The sequence below is a fragment of the Pelobates fuscus genome, chromosome 1, assembly GCF_036172605.1.
Source record: "Pelobates fuscus isolate aPelFus1 chromosome 1, aPelFus1.pri, whole genome shotgun sequence".
In the NCBI taxonomy this organism is placed as follows: domain Eukaryota; kingdom Metazoa; phylum Chordata; class Amphibia; order Anura; family Pelobatidae; genus Pelobates; species Pelobates fuscus.
Genome location: NC_086317.1, coordinates 229,090,553 through 229,096,613, shown reverse-complemented (window position 1 = coordinate 229,096,613; position 6,061 = coordinate 229,090,553).

Below are 6,061 nucleotides of genomic sequence, written 5' to 3'. Positions count from 1 at the left end.
GCCCGGACATCATGGGAGTTGTAGTCCTACAACATCCGGAGCTGGAGGAGGGACTACACATTTTGGCTGCACCTGCAGTTATATATTAGGACACAACATATGTTCTGGACTACATCTCCCATAATGCTCTTACAGCCATAGGACTGGCAAAGCATCCTGGGAGATGTAGTACACAACATCTGGAGTGTCACAATTCGGACCCCAAAGGAACTCACTTCATATGCCTGGGAATGTCTTTGTTTTTTTGCAGCCTGCTATAGGACTCAGCACTAACTAATTATTATAAAATGAGTCAGACTGCATTTCATTGGTTTTCGATGGCTATTTAGAACATGCTGCAAAATTGCATATTTTTTTTTAAATAATCCAAGGACTAGTCTGATAAATTCCTGTGTCACTGCCTTACATTTGATTGTATTGACTAAAACCTAGTGCTGATATGCACCTGAGAACTTTTCCAGCTGTTTCACTTCTACCACAACTGCACATGATGTAGGATCCATGTCCTTGTAGCCAGCTGTCCCACTTTTTTTTAATTTTATTTTTTTAAATAGTTGCTGTGCACAATTACAGCAGTGCAAAATGGTGCAGAACATTCATTTGGGTTGGAACCAGTGTTAAGGGGACACTCCAGGTACCCAGACCACTTCTGCCCATTGAAGTGGTCTGGGTGCCAACTCCCGCTACTCTTAACCCTGCAAGTGTAATTATTGCAGTTTTTTATAAACTGCAATAATTACATTGCAGGGTTAACTCCACCTCTAGAGGGAACTTCCTGACTCATAGCACAGATATTCAGTGCTAGAGCGTCGCTAGACGTCCTCACGCTGTGTGAGGACCTCCAGCGTCGCTCAATTCCCCAAAGGAAAGCATTGGAAATCTTTTTCAATGCTTTCCTATGGGGAGACCTAATGCGCATGCGCATTAGGTCTCCTCGGCCAGTGGGCGGGATCAGTCTCGCCCACCGGCTGACGGAGTATGTAGGAGGAGCGGCACGGAGGAGGAGGCAGCGACGAGGGGCATCGTCGCTGCCTCAGGTAAGTGACTGAAGGGGTTTTCGCATTAGGTTTCCTCAGCCGGCGGGCGGGATCAGCCTTGCCCACCGGCTGACGTAAGGAAGAGGAGGAGCGGCGGCGAGCAGAAACCACCGCCGAGGGACATCGGCGGGGGGCTCAGGTAAGTCACTGAAGGGGTTTTCACCCCTTCAGCAACCGGGGATGGGGGGTGGGAGGGAGAGGGAACCTGCAGTGCCAGGAAAACAGATTGTTTTCCTGGCACTGGAGTTTTCCTTTAAGGGTGTATTTACGTAAAGGGACACTGTATTCACCATAACTGCTTTATCTTATTGAAGTGGTTATAGTGTATTGATTTCCCTTGTGCACAGGCCAGGGAGGCACAATCATCGGGTGACCGGCAGGAGGGGAGCACACAACACAGTGCTCCTCTCCTAGTAAGTCACACCATGTAGTATGGCCAGGCAGATCAGGGTAGAGGATTTTCTGTATCCTTTAACAGAGATGACATGAGGGTGTTAGTTGTTCTCAATGAGCACTTCCTGTCAGCCTGGGTAGAGGATACAGAAGATTACATGAAGGGGCGGGTGGGGGGGGATGAGTCACATTGAGGTTCTGGAGGGGAAAATTTGACATTATTATTATTATTGTCATTTATATAGCGCCAACAGTAGCGCTTTACAATATTATAAAAGGGGGAGATTTAATAAAATGTCATCTCTGTTAAAGAATACAGAAAATCTGGGAGGCCATAGGCTTTCCTGGAGAGATGGGTTTTAAGACACTTTTTAAAAGATTGAAGACTAGGGGAGTGTCTGATGGCGGTAGGCAGGCTATTTCAAAGGAAGGGAGCCAAAAGCGAGAAGTCCTGAAAGCATGAGTTGGGCTTACGGGTGCGAGCAGCGGACAGGAGAAGGTCATGGGCAGAGCATAGAGATAGAGAAGGGGGATACCTTTGGATCTGATAGGAGGGGCTAGAATTGTTCAATGCTTTACAGGTATGGATAAGTAGAAGCCAAGGTAAGGAATGACAGAGGGGTGAGGTGTGAGAGGACAAACTGGAGAGGAAAATCAGTCTGGCGGCAGCATTCATTACAGACTGTCGCACGGCAATACGGCTTTTGGGAAGACCAAATAGGAGAGGGTTACAATAATCCATGCAAGAGATTACTAGAGCATGGACAAGCTATTTAGCAGCATCTTGCGTAAGAAAAGGGCGGATGCGGGCTATGATTTTAAGACGGAATCTACAGGATTTGGCAACATACTGGATGTGAGGCTCAAAGGTGAGGCCAGAATCAAGTATAACGTCAAGACCGCGCGCTTGCAAGGATGGACTTATATGGGTACCACTAACTTGAAGGGAGAACAAAAGAGGAGGATCAGTATTAGGAGGAGGAAAGACAAGGAGCTCAGTTTTAGAGAGATTGAGTTTCAGAAAGCGGGAGGACATCCAATCAGAGATGGAAGAAAGGCAAGCAGTGACACGTTGCAGGACGGCAGGGGAGAGGTCCGGGGAGGATAGTTATATCTGAGTGTCATCAGCGTACAGGTGGTATTGGAATCCAAATGAGGTAAAAAGTTTGCCAAGAGAGGAAGTATAAAGAGAAAATAGAATGGGGACCATGGACAGAGCCTTGGGAGACTCCAACCGAGACAGGACGAGGGGAGGAGGTATCATTAGAAAAGGAGACAGTGAATAAGCGTTGGGATAGATAGGAGGAAAACCATGAGAGGACAGTGTTACAGAGATCGAGTGATTGAAAAGTTTGAAGAAGGAGAACATGATCAACAGTGTCAAAGGCAGCAGAGAGGTCAAGAAGAATTAGTATGGAGTAGTGGCCTTTGGATTTAGCTGCGATTAGGTAGTTCGTAACTTTAAAAAGAGCAGTTTCAGTAGAGTGGAGGGGCAGAACCCAGACTGAAGAGGGTCAAGGAGAGAGTTGGAATTGAGGAAGTGAGACATACGGGTAAAGACAAGTCTTTCCAGAAGCTTTGAGAAAAAAGGGAGCAGGGATATGGGACCATAGTTAGGAGGGGAGGACGGGTCAAGAGATGATTTTTTTTTCAGGATTGGTACTACAGTGGCATGTTTAAGGGCAGCAGAGCAACAGAAGAGAGAGAGCAGTTGAAAATGTGTGTTAAGGAAGGCACAAGACAAGGGGAGAGAGATTTGATAAGGTGAGATGGGACATGTTCAAATGGGCAAGTGGTGGGGCGAGAGGAAAGGAGAAGTGCAGCCACCTCTTGTTCAGTAGCTGGGGAGAAAGTCTCAAGGGTAGAAAAGTCATGATTTATGTGTGGTTGAGAAAGAGAGGGGCAACGTGGGGAGAATTTTTTCCTTAGTTGTTCAATCTTGTTGGTAAAGTAGCATGCAAAGTTATCGGCTGTAAGGTTAGTTTGGGAGGTGGCCACAGCAGGGTGAAGAAGAGAGTTAAAGGTATCAAAGAGACGCCTGGGATTATGGGAGCATAAACTAATAAGAGAAGAAAAGTATGACTGTTTGGTGAGGGCAAGGACTGCACTGTATGAACACAATATGAATCTATAATGGAGATTGTCTGCCTGGGTGCGAGACTTCCTTCAGGAGCGTTCAGCACAACGGGAGCATCTTTGCAGGTAGCGTGCTGATTTAGTATGCCATGGTAGGGGGCGTGTCCTCCTTGAGGTGCATGTTTGGAGTGGGGCTGCAGCATTCAGGGCAGAGGTGAGGGCAGTGTTATATGTGGCGATGGCCAATAAGGGACAGGAGAGGGTAGGGATAGATAGGAGTGGGGAATCAATATCAGCTGACAGCTGCAGATGGAATTAAGGTACCTCCTGAGTTGAGGGGGGGTTAGGCTGAGGTTTTTGGGTGAGGGGGTTCTCAAGAGCAAATGATTAGAGGTGGTGATCAGAAAGAGGAAAAGGAGTGTTACAGATATTACACACTGTACATGCATAAGAGAAAATAAGGTTGAGGGTATTGCTAGCTACATGGGAGGGAAAATTAGCCCACTTTAATAGCCCAAGAGAGGAAGTAATTGAAAAGAGGCTATTGAGGTCAAGGGTGGGTTAATGCGAATGTTGAAGTCACCAAGAATTAGAGATTGCATATTAGAGGAGAGGAAGTAGGGTAACCAGGCAGTAAAGTGGTCAAGGAAGAGGAGAGGTGATCCGGGGGGCGATAAATAACGGTAATGTTAGCAGATATGGGTTTGAAAAGGCGAGTCAAATGAATTTCAAATGATGAGAAAGAGAGGTAAGGGGGGGTGGGAAGAGGTTTTAAAGAGAAGTGAGGCAAGAGTAGAAACCCTACACCACCACCTTGACTGTCAGAGTGTCTTGGACTGTGGGTAAGAGGAAGACCACCAAAGGATAAAGATGTAGGGGAAGCAGTGTCAGAAAAGCCATGTTTCTGTTAAGGCTAGTAAGTCTAGGGAACGAAAGATGAAAAGGTTGTGGACAGCAGTGGATTTAGTAATGTTACAAACAGAGCGTGCATTCCAGAGGGCAGTATGGAAGGAGGATTTAAAGGATTTAAAGGAGGAGTGAAAGTGAAAAATAGAAGGGAGAACATTATTAAGAGAAAATGTGTTTTGTTTTATAGATATACACACTATTCCAGAAGTTTTGCACTCCAGCTTTCCTTCGTGTTTGGCCCGGTGCTCAGCTACTCAAAAATATAATTCCAATAGAAAAGCCAGCACTCAAGGACTTTTTCAAAAGGAAATTAATTTAATCCAGTAGCTCAACATTTCAGTTCACATATTTGAACTTTCTTCAGAACATAATGAACTTTGGAAAGGTTAAAGGATCTTAACATGTATAGCTTGGAGGAAAGACGAGACAGGGGGGATATGATAGAAACATTTAAATACATAAAGGGAATCAACACAGTAAAGGAGGAGACCATATTTAAAATAAGAAAAACTACCACAACAAGAGGACATAGTCTTAAATTAGAGGGACAAAGGTTTAAAAATAATATCAGGAAGTATTACTTTACTGAGAGGGTAGTGGATGCATGGAATAGCCTTCCAGCTGAAGTGGTAGAGGTTAACACAGTAAAGGAGTTTAAGCATGCGTGGGATAGGCATAAGGCTATCCTAACTATAAGCAGTGGTGTATCTTGGTTTTGTGCTGCCCTAGGCAGGACAAAACTCAGACACCCCCCCCAACCCTTCCCCCCTGCCCCGCCTTCTAAATACACACACATTCACTGACAGATACGCATACACTAGCTAACAGACACACACAGTCAGACACACAGAGTCGGACACACACACTAACAAACACACACAGTCGGACACACACACACTAACAGACACACACAGTGAGACACACACACTAACAAACACACACAGTCGGACACACACACTAACAAACACACACAGTTGGACACACACACTAACAAACACACACAGTCAGACACACACACACTAACAGACACACACACTAACAAACACACACAGTCGGACACACACACTAACAAACACACACACACTAACAGACACACACAGTGAGACACACACGCTAACAAACACACACAGTCGGACACACACACACTAACAGACACACACAGTCGGACACACACACACTAACAGACACACACAGTGAGACACACACACTAACAGACACACACTGTCGGACACACAGTCAGACACACACACACACACACTAACACACACAGTCACAGACACACACAGTCACAGACACACACTAACAGACACACACACACACTGACACACACACACACTAACACACACACACTAACAGACACACACACACAGACACACACACACTAACAGACACACACACACTATCAGACACACACAGTCAGAGACACACACACACACTCACATTAACACTTTTTTTTTATTTACTCCCCCCCCCAGCCTCCTTACCTTTGGGAATGCTGGGGGTGGGGGGGTTCTCCCATTCCCTGGTGGTCCAGTGGCTGCAGGGCGGCACTGGCGGGCAGGCTGGGCGGCCGGCGAGGGAGCTCTTCCCCTGAGCTCTCTGCTCAGCTCCCTCGCGCCGCCCGCAGAGTGAGGCTGGGAGGCGGA